The sequence below is a fragment of the Manis javanica genome, chromosome 6 (genome assembly GCF_040802235.1).
Source record: "Manis javanica isolate MJ-LG chromosome 6, MJ_LKY, whole genome shotgun sequence".
NCBI lineage: Eukaryota > Metazoa > Chordata > Mammalia > Pholidota > Manidae > Manis > Manis javanica.
The window spans coordinates 4,903,592-4,916,695 of record NC_133161.1 but is presented as its reverse complement, the minus strand read 5'-3'; the positions used below and the strand labels follow the sequence as shown (position 1 = coordinate 4,916,695).

At 51.7% G+C, this 13,104-nt stretch overlaps 1 protein-coding gene across 6 annotated transcripts in view; it reads right to left on the bottom strand.

Annotated features, from left to right (window-relative positions):
* PRKAG2 (protein kinase AMP-activated non-catalytic subunit gamma 2) overlaps positions 1–13,104 on the bottom strand; it is a 272,371-nt gene that overhangs the window by 209,392 nt on the left and 49,875 nt on the right. The window contains exon 1 of one of the 6 annotated variants that reach the window (XM_073238189.1): positions 11,029–11,477. The exons of the other annotated variants lie outside the window; for them this stretch is intronic. The gene's annotated coding sequence lies outside the window, so the exon portion shown is untranslated. Of the gene's footprint in view, positions 1–11,028; positions 11,478–13,104 lie in introns of those variants that run through there. 6 annotated transcript variants of the gene reach the window in all.

Genomic DNA, 13,104 nt, shown 5'->3' with positions numbered 1-13,104 from the left:
CCGGCGACTCTCCTGGCCCAGAGTTGCCCCCAGTGCTGTCTAATGACACTCAAAACGACCAAACAGCCAGCACTTTTTAAAATTTATTTTTTGATCCTTTTTACTATAATTCAGCTCCTGTTCAAAATAAGCTGAGCTGAGCCTATGCCCTCTCTGTGTCAGGCCTGGTACAGATTTCTGCCCCAACTCACTGTGCCAACTGGAAACTCACTTCCCATCTCTGGGCCTCAGTTTTCCATATCAGAGACAGGAGGTGTTCAGGCTCTGACCCTGGCGGTCCTCCAAGGGCCCTCCAGAGCCCGGACTCCGTTCCAGACCACCTCTCCTCCCAGCACCCCGATGACAGGACTGCTGACCACAGGTCACTATACATTCGTCAAAACCCAGAGAATGGATAACACCAGGAGTGAAACCAGTGTCAACTACGGATGTCAGTTAGTAATGATGTATTAACAAAGGCTCATCAATAGTAACAAATGTACCTCACTAATGCAAGAGCTTAATAATAGGGGATTCTGGCCACAGAGGGAAGGCATGGTGTGGGGACTCTATATTTTCTGCTCAATGTTCTATAAATCCAAGACTACTCAAAAAAGGTCTATTAATTTTTTTAAAAAAAGGTAATCGCAAATGGTTAGAGATGGCCATCGGCAGCGAACCACGCATCCTGCTGGGCTCAACCACCCCACTCTGCTGTTCCTATAGGAGACAGAGCAAGCCTGCCATCTAGCTGAGGGGCCTGCCTGGAGCTCCCCCAGGAAGCTGGTGGTCACTGGGTCACCCCAGGAGACAGGAGGTGAGGTGGTCACTTCATCCTATGTCCACAGCTCGGTGTCCTTCCAGAACACAGGGGAGCAGGCAGTCTGTACATGCCAGACTCAGAGAGAGGAGCCCAGGGGGTCTTGTCTAAGGCTCAGCCTCCAGGCAGTGATGATAAATGGGGAGAGCAAAGCTGAGGGGTGAAGCGGCAAGACGGCCAGGCAGGTCTGAGAAGTCAGGTCCCCTTTCTGGCCAAGGCAGCCTGTGTGGGCCCTGCCGCTGAGGGCTCTGGCCGTCATCACACTCCACATGGAAGCAGGTGCTAGCTGGCGTCACCAGGTAGCCTCGGATGTCTGGAGTGGGTGGACAAATCCCAGGCCCTGGCTGGGCCCCGGTGGGCACAGAGTTCCTCTCGGTTTCTGGTCGGGGTCTCAGAAACCACAGTGCCAGCAAATCCAAGCAAGGAATTTGCTAGGTCTTCTGTTTTTTGTTTTTGTTTTTTGCTGCCAGCAAACCCATTCGGTTCTGGAGGGGCTTGTTATATAAGGGGGTGGGAGAGAGAAATGCTGTCCTGGAGGCCAGAGTTACCAGCACAGCAGAAACTTCTGGGTCAGCTGTTGCCCCAGCAGGGAGGCAGGTACATAACACAGTAGTTTGTGGCTTTGCTTTTTCAAGGAAAATAAAAGCCTGCTTCTCACATCACAGGAATTCCTTTATACTGACAACTTGCAATTAAAAATACTTTGAATACAATTCTAAGTCAGTGGTTTGCATATCGGAGTTCAGGGACAGCCAAGGCCAACATACCTTCTCACCTCCCACACCCACAGTTTGAGAAACCGGGGGACACCACGCTCTCCTGCGTGGACTGACCTTCCACCTCCTCTCAGCCACTTACTGCCACTCATCCTTCAGGAACCAGCTCAGGTGCCACAAACTCCAATACCTTTTCTAATGAGTCTGGGTGGAAACGATCACTCACTCTATGCATTTTAATACTTGAGAGTTTAAAATAAACTCACTCAAGCATTGTCCATGTGTGATTTACATACACATCTTATCTCTGCAGAGATTGTGAGCTGTGTTATCCAACTACCTTGTATGTGTGCGTGCGTGTGTGGCTAGGAAGTAAATCCAAAGGGTTCAAATGTCAGAACAAAATGATGCATAATGGAAACTGGGGCCACCTTCCCTGGTCCCCATCCACACCCCGGCCCCCAGTGATCACCTGTACTTGCACACGCAGTTAGGGTTTCCTTGTGGAAATGCCTACGTCAAATATTCCTCCTTCTAGTACATAGGGATCCCTGTTACATTACACCACCGTCCTACACCGTGCGTGTCACTCTCTGTATCTGGGAGGTCTTTCAACAACAGCATGTAGCGGTTTTTGGGAATCGGCAGCACACACCTTTGCACAGAGTGCTCCGGTATCACCACAGAGGTCACAGGCTGTTTCCAGTCTTTGTCCATCATAATGCTGCTGCACTGACAACCTGATAGATTCTGGTAGGTTCTCCCTCTTCCTGGGAACGAGCCCCAGAGTGTGGCTGCTGCTAAGGGCAGGACAGCTGATTTCTGACACACACCCCCAGGCTGCCGGGGCTGGGCCACTTTGCTCTGCTAACTGTGGCTTTCCCCACAGCCTCATCACTAGATACACTGTCAATCTCTGGATTTTTGCTGATCGGTGAGAAATGGCACTTGCGACACCTACATTTGCACATTTCATTTTGTCTTTGGTGCATCATCACAGGTCAAGGTGTGCAAGTTTGCCGTGTGGGACAGTGTTTCTCCAGCTGCAGGTAGGATGCAGGTCCTGAAACCACTTCCATCCAAATAGGCTTGGCTGTTATGAATAAAATGGGACAAAAGCAGTGCTCCAGGAAACATGTTTAATGGGATGTCTGTGCCCCCTGCTGACGATGTGTAGCTCCTCCCCATGGCTCCTGGTCCAAGTTTATGAGCTGGTGGGGAGGAAGCTCCAAGCAGGGCTCACGTGTCGGCTTGTCTGGCTACCGTGCACGTCTTCCCTCCCAGCACACACACGCTCCCCCCGACCAGAAGCAGGGTCTACCTCCCACCCTCGGGTGCGGGCTCTTCAAGAGAAACGCAGCAGAAGTGACACCACATAACTTCCAAGTTAGATGATAAACTTATCCGTGGATCTCGTGGAATCTTTCATGGGGGAACCAACCTCCCTGTTAAAAATCCCATTGCCCTGAGACCATCAAACCAGCCACATGGAGAGGTAGCGCCTGGAAGAGGGGCACAGCCAGCCCAGGCCAGTTCACCAGATGCAGGGGGAGAAGCCCTGCGAACATTCTGGCCTTGGCCGTCACCTCTGTGCAGATGTACGAGAATCCCCGAGCTGGGGCTACTAAGCTGTGCCAGGCCACCCGAGGCCCGTGATGATCCCAAGTCATATTTTTAAGTTTTGGGGTGGTTTGGGATACAGCAAGAGGTAACCAGAAAACTCTGTAATCTTGTGAAAATTAACTTCTCTGTCCCTCTTTCCACTCTACAAAATGGGATCAAAGGAGTTCCTATCAGACCAGGAGTTAACATATATAAATAAGTAAACACAACAATATGAGCTAACATGCGAAGAGATTAAAGTGGTGCATGGCAATCACTTGGAAAATGCTGCCTAGTACTTTAAAATACTTCACTGATTTTATGGTCAAGCTGCCATCATTTTGGGGTGAGATACTATTATTACTGAGTCCAGGGGTGGCCCATAGAATCTTCTCTCTCAGAGCTTTGATTAGGAGAGAGGCAAATGCAACCACACCCTCCTACCTGCTAACATCTGTCCCAAACTCCCAGGTGAAAGGGCAGGTCATCAGGGCAGGATGAAGGGGCTGGATCCCTGCTGAGAAGTCAAGGGCACAGAAAAGTCCCTGTTACTGAGAAAGCCTTTTGCAGGTGTTTCCAGGTGAGCCCCTACACTGCTCAGGGCTGAACCCCTCATTTGTTACCAAAACCCCCAAACAGGCAGTCGGGTGATGTAGGCTGGCGGCTTCTGGTCTGGGGTGGGGAAAACAAAAGGTAGCCATGGGTGCTTCTGCAGAGTTCCCAGTCTTTAAAGAGGTGGAAAGGAAATCGCACCCCTGCCCGCGGCTGCATAAGCCATGAGGATGGTGAGTTTGCTTTTAGCTGCAATTCCATCCACTCTGCTAACACTGATTTATCTAACTGATCAGAAGGCTGCTCTCAGGAATGACTGAACGCAGAAATTACTTATTAACAAATGCTTGCTAGACAATCTTCCAAACTTAGGATGGATGGGAGGAACCAAAGGAATCTTAGGGGGATTTAAAAAATACGTTTGAGTCACTAATGTATTTGCTCTTTTAAATTACATCTGTTAAGGAGCCATTGCATGTCTGGGATTGTGCAGGATGCCGAGTATTCACAGACCCAGAGACACAGACCTCCCCTCCATCTCGAGAAGGGCGTGGGAGAGGGGATGGATTATAAAAGGGCAGAAGGGACTCTTTAGGGGTGATAGAAATGTTCCATATCACGATTGCAGTGGTGGTCACATGACAGTGTACATTTATCACAACCTCTCTAATTGTATACTTAAAATTGGTGAGTTTATTATAGGTAAGCTATATGTCAATAAGGGTGGCCAGAAGTGACTGGTCAACCACCACCCATCCTTGTACCATAGGGGAGAAAAAAGAAAAACAGGCAGTCTACAGAACCCAGAACAGATGTCTACCTTGTTAATCCTGCTTTTTCATGTAGCGGGAGTAGAATTTTCAGGAAGCAGCTGTGCAGTGGGTGATAGTTATATTTATTTCCCTAGCAAAATCCTCTGCTTTGAATCTCCCCTGGGTGCCAAAGTACCTTGTTATACCTACCCAATAGGCACAGTGGCCCTTCTCCCCCTTCCTGGGATCTGAAAGGCCAGCATTTCACCTCCAGAAACCAATTTAGATGCTCAGTTGCTACAGATCTAGAAGAAAAGATTTGGTGGACACCAAAAGCCCGAGTCCCCCACAGGTAATCCCCAACAGTGCGAGATGTCACCAACCTACTCAGGTGCTTATTTCCCTATCCTCAGGCCCCTTATTTGGGTCAAGGCAATATTTAAATGAAAAGCAGGAGAAGTAACTCATTAAACTAACCCCTTCTCTGAGTTGGTAGGTTATTGGATTAACTCATCTCAGAAGAGGACCCTGAAGGCTGGGGAGACAGAAGAGAGACATTTGGAGGGGCTGGAAATTGTTAGACAGAAAAAGTGCTCAGATAAGGCCAGTCTGGGGAGCCCTGGATGGGAGACCCTAGATATAAAGGAAGGTCCTAGGGGTGGAGACGGGGAGGCCCAGCAGCACTAGGGGCTGAGGCCATGATGCCCGCACCCTCCTCCCCATAAACCACTCCTTTCTTTCCAGTGAAGCAGGAAGTGTAGGGATCACTGAGCACCAAGAACTTGTGGATATTTAAACGGGATGAAGACTGTCAACCACAGTTACTTTCTTTCACCCCAATGTCCTTACTCACTGGCATTCTAGTTTTTTTCAATGTGGCGTTACTGAGACCCTAATGTACCTCCAATGTCAGAGACTGGAGATTGGGCAATGTCAGATTTATTTTACTGTTAAGTGCATTTTGTATAGTACTTTAGTTTTTTGCCAGTTAGCTTTCCAGATGAGGCGTAGCTGGCAGCTCTTGGAATCCAGAGTCCCTCGGCATTTGGGATTATTGAAAAATAGTCTTTGGATTTTTTTTTTTTGTAATTGCACAATGATTTCCTTATCTTTCTCCATGAAGGAAATTAGAGAAAGCTGATTTGGGAGGAAACTGCTAGACTTGGTGACTAGTAGGGCCTTGGGCAAAAAGGTCTAGAATCTTCTTTCTAGATACACGAGCAGGAGCGGTAAGGTTGACTCCAACTCAGTCACTCTAGGTGCAGATACTTCTCCCTGCAAAGCAGTCCCCGGTGCATGTAAGATGCTGCTGAGAAGCCCCGAGATCTCTTTCAGCAGGCTGCCTGGGACCCAGGAACGCTCATTTTAACAAGCCCCCAGGGGACTGTGGTGTGGGAGGGGTGGGCCCCATCTGGAGACATACTTGGGGCTCTGATCCACTGGTGGAAACCTTTCCTCCCCACTTCAGAGACAGTGAGGGGAAATGGCTCTCATCTCCCAAGCAGCAATTTGGGAAGAAAGAAGAGAAGAGGGGCAGAGAGAAGACAGATTGACCAGGGCTCTCTTCACGCGGCCAGGGGAAGGAGCAAGTCCTTCTCGGGACAGCTGCCAGGTGGCCCCTGGTGAGACCACCCAGGGGTCTGCAAGGCCTGAAGGGGCATCCTGACGCTCTCCTAAGGGGCCTGGCACAGAGGGGTCCCCAGGCACCTTGAGTCTCCTATTCACCCCCAGCCTGACTGGGGCGTGCCCTCCTCTCCTCTCAGACCCACCCTCCTCTCCATGTCCCCCTGGGTGTGTCCTGGAAGGCCAACTGGTGAGCGCATTTGAAGGCTCTGCTATCTGAGCGGATAAGTGTGAGATGAGTCATAGCGAGTGGGTGGTGACAGATGTCTGCAGCAAGCTCGGAGCCAGGCCTGGCCAGTTCTGGGGGAACGCCTGGCTTGGGCTTTGGCCTAAACTTCAAGGGCGATTTCCACCCAGGCCTGCAGGGCTCTGGGAATCTGAGTAGAAAATCTGTTCGAAATGGATGAATCCCTCTCTGGGCCCAGCCCCTAACCCTGCCCCTACCCAAGTCAGTAGCAGGTCCTAAGAAGCCCTTGGCATCCCTGGGGGAGTGAGAACCGACCTCAGCCAGGAGTGCTGCAGGCCTGCCCTATTTCTGGGGTCTGTGCATGCACCGCCCGGCTTGCCCCCCAAGTATCTGCGAACTGGCCTTTCATGTTCATCTTCCGGGCCTGGAAGTGTATCATTTCTGCTCTATACTAAAAGGCAGACGCCCCCTCCAAGGACACGTCCACATTCCCTATGGGCTCAGTCTTGACAGTGGAATGGGAAACCTGCCTGGCTTCTAGCCTGTCAAGCACTCTTTCTCGGGGGGAGGTTCTGTTACCCAGAAAACTCGCCTTTGTAGAACTTGTTTCCTGCCAAAGCCGGCGAGGGAAGGACGAGGCGCTAGTAACGGCAGTCACAGAACACATCCACTCAACTTTTTGATGAGCAGAAATCATCCTTCTGATCCTTCCTGGGGGAAATGTTTCTGAAAATGTCTTCACACACCTCCTAGCTTTGACAGGAAGCGTGGGGTGGGCAGGACTTGGCGGCTCTGGTTTGTATAAAGTGCAGGAGCCTCCTCCTCGCCCAGCCTGGAGCTGCCAGCTGGGCCAGAGCCCCAGCGCCTGTCCCAGAAAGAGCCTTTTCTCCTTAATCAGCTATACCTCGTGTTCTGTCATCTCCTTTCCTTCCTGAGAGTCCCATGGCCAGTGTGCTCACGGGCGGTTCTGCCAGTTGGTCCTGGCCCTTCGGAGGGCTGTGCGCTGCCCCCACACTAGGAGAGGGGAGCCTTCCGTCTGCTTCCCCACACCCTTCCCAAGGGGGAAGGCCAGCTCGAGCATCTCAGAATACTCCAGGGCTCACGATCTAGGGTATCAGCCCCAGGAGTGCTTCCAGCCGTGAAAACATGACTCCAAGTGCGACAGCAGCTTGCAAATCAAGGAGAATGTCTGCATTTCAGGTCAAAAACATCAGCTGTTTGGGTTATAAGAAAAGGAAAAGCCCCACAAGGTTTTCTGAGGCTTGGCGCTCCATCTTATCTCTCCTACCCACCCTCCCCAGGGCCTCACTTGCCCTCCCAGGGCTGCCTGGCCCCGGACAGCAGGAGGTAATTGTGGGCACTGCCTGCAGATGACGGGGCCAGCCCTACTCCCACCTCCTCACCAATTGCCTGTCTCTTACTTACTGGAATCCGTACAGCGAGGCTCGAACTCACGGTGACTAATGAGCTAAAGCCATTGTTACCAGGCAGGTGGCAAACCCCCTTAAAAGCAGACACGAGACAATAAAATGCCACCACATACGTCACTCGCAAAGTAACATCAAAACAAAAACCCAAGTCTAGTTTGTTTTTCTTCTGCTTTCTCCCTGCCTCCTTCTATGCTAGACCTCAGGGTAAAAGATACCGAAAGCAATAAAAAAAGTAAGATATGTTCAAGGAAGATGTCACTCTGACCTTCAGGAGACAGCTGGCAGGGGCACCACACTGAGAGCTGACAACCACAGGGAAAGCAAACCACCCATGCAGGACAGGTGTGGCAGGAGGGCAGGGCTGGGCTGGACCATCACCAGGCACAGGTGGCGAACCAGCCAACGGAATAGCAAGGGCCCGTATGAACCCAGCAGAACCCAAAGCCCTCCTGCCTCAGCTTCCTGATCACAATCAGAGGGATCAGACCTGGAGAATTCCGTTTTCTGATGGAGGGGCCCACGGTTTTTGAGCCTCTATCAGGAGCTGGGAACCACATGACGGGAACTAGCCCTGGGTTACCTGGTCTTCACCCCAAGCCTGTGAGGCCTCAGTGTCACCTCTGTCTTAGGAGAAAAATCAGGCTCAGAAAGATGAAATAATCTGCCCATGGCCCCCAACTGGTCAAGAGTAGGACACAGACTCACTCAAATCCCATTCCTGAGCCTGGAGCCAAGGGACTGTGGTTTAACCAGGAAACATTTCCAGGCTCTTGGGCATCAGCTGCTTGGGGTTTGATTCCACCCTTCTCCTAATGAAAATTTCAGTCACTGAGGTCAGAGGTCTGTGCTCAGTCATTAACCCCTTTAGGGTGCTCAGACTTTAAGTCACGCTCATGGGGCACGAACTCACGGTTTGCTGGAGGACACAGAATTCATAGGCTTATGCTGTCCAGGCCTGGTGTTGGAACACCGAGACCTTGGGGCTGGAGGGATGGGCAAGCAGAGAGCCTTCAACCAGCCACAGGTTCAGAGATCCTGCCTCAGTTTCCTGCTAAGTCTCCATGCCATAGTGACAGCTAAGAGGCAAGTTTTCACCACCGGATGCTCCCCACTTGCCCATACAGACCCACCTGTGTTCTGGGGCTCCCTCCCAGGCAGAGGGCCTAAGTTTGAGCCCTGGTCTCAATCTTGGGAGATGACTGAAGTTCCACCGAGCTCAATACCCTCAATGCGTAAACAGGGCAAACCTGCCAGGATTATCATGAGCAAGAAAATAATTAACATCCATGAAAATCTCAAGAGGGTACCTGGTGCTGAACACACAGTCAATAAATATTTACCAAAACATAAACAGCTAATAGCAGGTTGGAGGTGATATGGAGACAAGACAAATGAAACCCTAGCTGAGCACAGGGAGTTATCAATGGACAATGTCCACGTTGAATCAAGGTACAAGAACTAGCTGAACAGAATATACAAAATAATGAATAAAACAAAAAGGATGGACATTAACTCATATGAGCCCCCAGGCTCATATGAGGAAATGCTAAGGCGGGCTGCCAGAAGTGGATGGGGCAGGACGGTCCATGTGGGCATCTTGTGGGAGGAGAGACTGGAACACTTTTAAAGGAAGGAAAGGGTCTATGGTCTGGAAGAAAGCGGTGAGAGGTTGGAAAAACCGCAGAAGGACTCCACTAGTCAACAGCCAAGCTGAAATGAGAACCCCAAATTAGTGCCTCCATTTTCAGGGATCTCCGCCTACCCAGCACCATTAGTAAGTATCTAACTCACCTTGGAACGGCCACTGCCTGGCACATAGGACTCAAGAGACTGTTTCAATAAAGAGCTGGTTTTAATACTGGCCTGGGGCCAGATGTTAGGAGAAGCCCTCAGACCAGGGATGAGGTCCACCAACCACCCCCAGCCCACCCGGCTCCCTCAGTAAAGACAGGGTTGGGTGTCAGGGTACTCAACCTCTCTTCCCAGCTTGGCCTTTGTGACTTCAGATGAGGCGAGAAGACAAAGCGCCTTAATATCCTAGACTTTTCTTGGCTGAATGAATTTAACCTTCAGTTTCCTCTTCTATAAAATGGAGTTTACACCTGTCTCAGAGGTCTAATGTTAGGCTAAAAAAACAAAAACAAAAAAAGAAAACAAAAAAACCCCACCTTAGGTTTATGTAGCACTCCGAAGCTTCCACGTTAACTGGGGGAGCCCCTGGAAAGGTGGGGAGCCTGGAGCTGCCGCACCCCTGTGGGTGCTGAACAAGCCGGGCTGTTCTCCAAGGCCCGAGCCAGACTGGCCAGGGGGTCTGTGTTCCCTCCCTGAAATCTGTTCAGTGTGTTCCTAGGCAGTTTCATGGGCTGGCACTCCGCCCCCGGCCCTGCGCTCCCACATTCTCTGAACAGCACTCATCCCTGCCTGCCTCCCACTGTCCCCCAGGCCTGGGGAGGGAGGGGGTGCCTGCTGAGCCCCAGCCCCTCTGCACGGCCCTGTCCCAAGCTGTCTGTCCTCAGCATTTAGAGGCTGCCATGAACTAGCACTTGATTTTCTACTCTTCCCTGAGTCTTGAATTGTCTAATATTGTTTTTCTTTCCCTCACCTAGACAGCATGCTCAGAAGCACAGAATAAAGCTTCATTCTTCTCTTAAACCCTCACCCCCCACCCCTGGTCCCTCCCAGGACTCCACTCCTGGTTCTCAGCCTCCACGGGCTCCTGCCTGCAGATCACAAGCAGCCTGGGCTCAGGGCTGCGGGGAGGACCCCTCCTTCTAGCCTCTGTTTCTCCAGTGTATTCCGTGGAAGTTAAAAGCAACAGGTCACGCTCTAGAGCTCACTCTCCTCCAGCAGGAGGCCAGTCAACTCCTGACTGTGGTCCAGAGCCTTCCAGGGACAACTCAGGCTGCACCCAAAGGCCCCCACAGCATCCCCCACCTTTCCCACTTGGGACAAATTCAATCAATGATGACTCAGGAGAAGGGATACAGAAGGCAGAGGATGTCAACTCCACTAAGCCCGAGTGGGGGCGGGGGGCGGGGCCACAGCTCCAGCTCCCCCAGCAGCCGGCGGGGGCTTGGGGAGGAGAGGCCCACCTCAGAAGGAACACACCCCCATACCCACCTTCACTAGTTACTCTCTTTAAAGCACCAAGAAAAAGTTATGTAAGGAGGAAACAGAGCTCCCAGGCAGGGAAGGAACATTCGGTTCCACCTGGGTGTTAATGCGGTAAGAGGCTCCGACAGGACACAGGACTATTCCACATCCGTCTTGCTCACAGAGGAGGCAAAGCATCATACGGGGAGAAGCCGCACACACAGGGACATGCAACCGCCATGCATTCAGAATCAGCTCCAGCAGGTCTGCTTACTCAGCCCTGTGGTCCTGGAGGTCTCCTCCTCCGGGTGCTAATGAGAAGTGCAGGCTGTAAAATGCTGGCTGACAGGAGGCAAGTGATGGGGGACACAGTGCTCCCAGCTCTGAAAAACCCTGCCGCCTCACTCAAATGCCCATGAGAGAAAGGGTTTCCCAGCCCCGTCAGCAGAGGCGAGTTCCGGGGTTCGGCTGCTCTCTGAGCTGCTGCGGCTGCTCGTCTGCAACAGATGGGGACTTGGACTGAGCGAGTTCCCAGTCCCCGAAGCAGCTCAACCAGCGGATGGCAGACAGCATGAGGTGGGCTGAGACGGCACAGGCGACGATCTTGTTGGCTGGAGCTGGTGTGCTGCTCAGAACGCAGGCGGAGCACAGGCAGATCCCTCCTGGCCGGGAATGCAGCGAACTGTCATCACCACCTGTGTCCGGATGCCGGGAGGCAACTCCTTACTACACAGGCAAATGAGCAGGAGGGAGGGCCCAGCCAGGTCTTCTGAAAAGACAGGCAGCAGGACGAATGGGGGCAGGAGAGGCCGATGATGCAGCAGTTGGCAGCATCTGGGCCTGAGGTCCTCGGCCAGCACACTGCCCTGCACTGCCCCCATCCCTTCAGGCAAAGGCTGGTTAGCTTCAGAGGACCCCAGCATAAAGCTTCAGGAACCTGGACTCCCTGGGGGTCCTTGACATCGGAACATAGAGAATGCAGTTTCTCTCTCTGTCGAGAGTGATGGCTAAGGCCCTTCTGAAGGCTCTGAGTGCCTTTCAAACTACCACCCGAAACCCTGGTCCCCAACCCCTAACCAGACAGCCTGCAAACATGTGGAAGGCATATGGTCCCTGACTGTATTAACCATGTCTTACTTCCTACAATTCCGATGCTCTGACACCTGAGTGGGGTTGCCATCCCAGGGCTGGTCAATCCCAAGAGCTAGTAAGCAGCTCCCTGGGGCACACCGTCCATATGCAGACCGGCCCACCCTTCCCTCCTCCACCAGCTGTGATACACTCTGGTCACCCCAGGGCAGATTCCAGACAATTCGGGGAGGCCCCTGCACCCAGGGCCTGCTGAGATGATTCAAACTAGCTAATGCTAAACCCCTCTTGGCATTCCTTCCTGTGGAAACCACAATAAAGGCTCTTGCCCACGTTTTCCTCTGGTTCCTTCTGCCTGTGGCCCTGCAGAGAGGCTGAGCCTCCTGTTTCCAGGGAGGCCGCGAGGGTAAGGAACTTCCTTCATGACAGCCATTTTAGTGCCTGCGCGTCTAACTATCCCTGATTCAAACAAACCCCTGGTGCCCATAACACATTTCCCTAAGGGGTGTGCAAACTGGTTGGGAAGAAATGAATTGGGAGAAAATGAGGGTCCCCATTTCAGAATCCTATAGTGTTCACTATTAAATAAAACTTACTGATGACTTCAACTTTTTGGCAATGGAGGAGTTGTTTGGAAAGATAGTGAGTGACTCATCGCTGAAGGCATTCAAGCAGGGGAGGATTCTTTGTTGAAGAACTATTCTTTGATTCTATGATATGACTTAGCTGGCAAATCTGTGGTTCAGGTAAGGGTGACAGACAGATAGGTAGGAAAAGACAGATGTGAAGGAGGGATGCAGGAAGGCTTCCTGGAGAAGGAAGCGTTGCATGGCTACCCACCCAGGCTCATGAACAAAATTCCTAATGGGGTTGGGAGTCTGTGGCTTTTCCAAGTTGCTTTCAGCCCAGGAGGGTAAGGGTCAGTCCCTGTCTGTCAGGAGACCCAGGAGCACAGACAGTGGCAAGATCTCTCTGGGCACTGGGAACCCTGAGGCCTGGCCTCGGTTCTGGCTGCAGGCAGCTGATCACCTGAGAAGTCACCTTAAACAAGAACAGTTTTCTTGCCTGCAGAACGAGTAATGTCTTATTTCAAGTACCTCCAGGCCCTCTCAGACCTAAACACAGACATTCTACGACAACAGCCAGTTTGGAGCCACTTTTCAGAGTCTCAGATCTTCCTCTGATAATCTGAGTGAAAACACTTGCTCTGTACATCTCCCAGGGCTGCTGTTGGGTTAATGGATGAGCAAGCATTTAAACA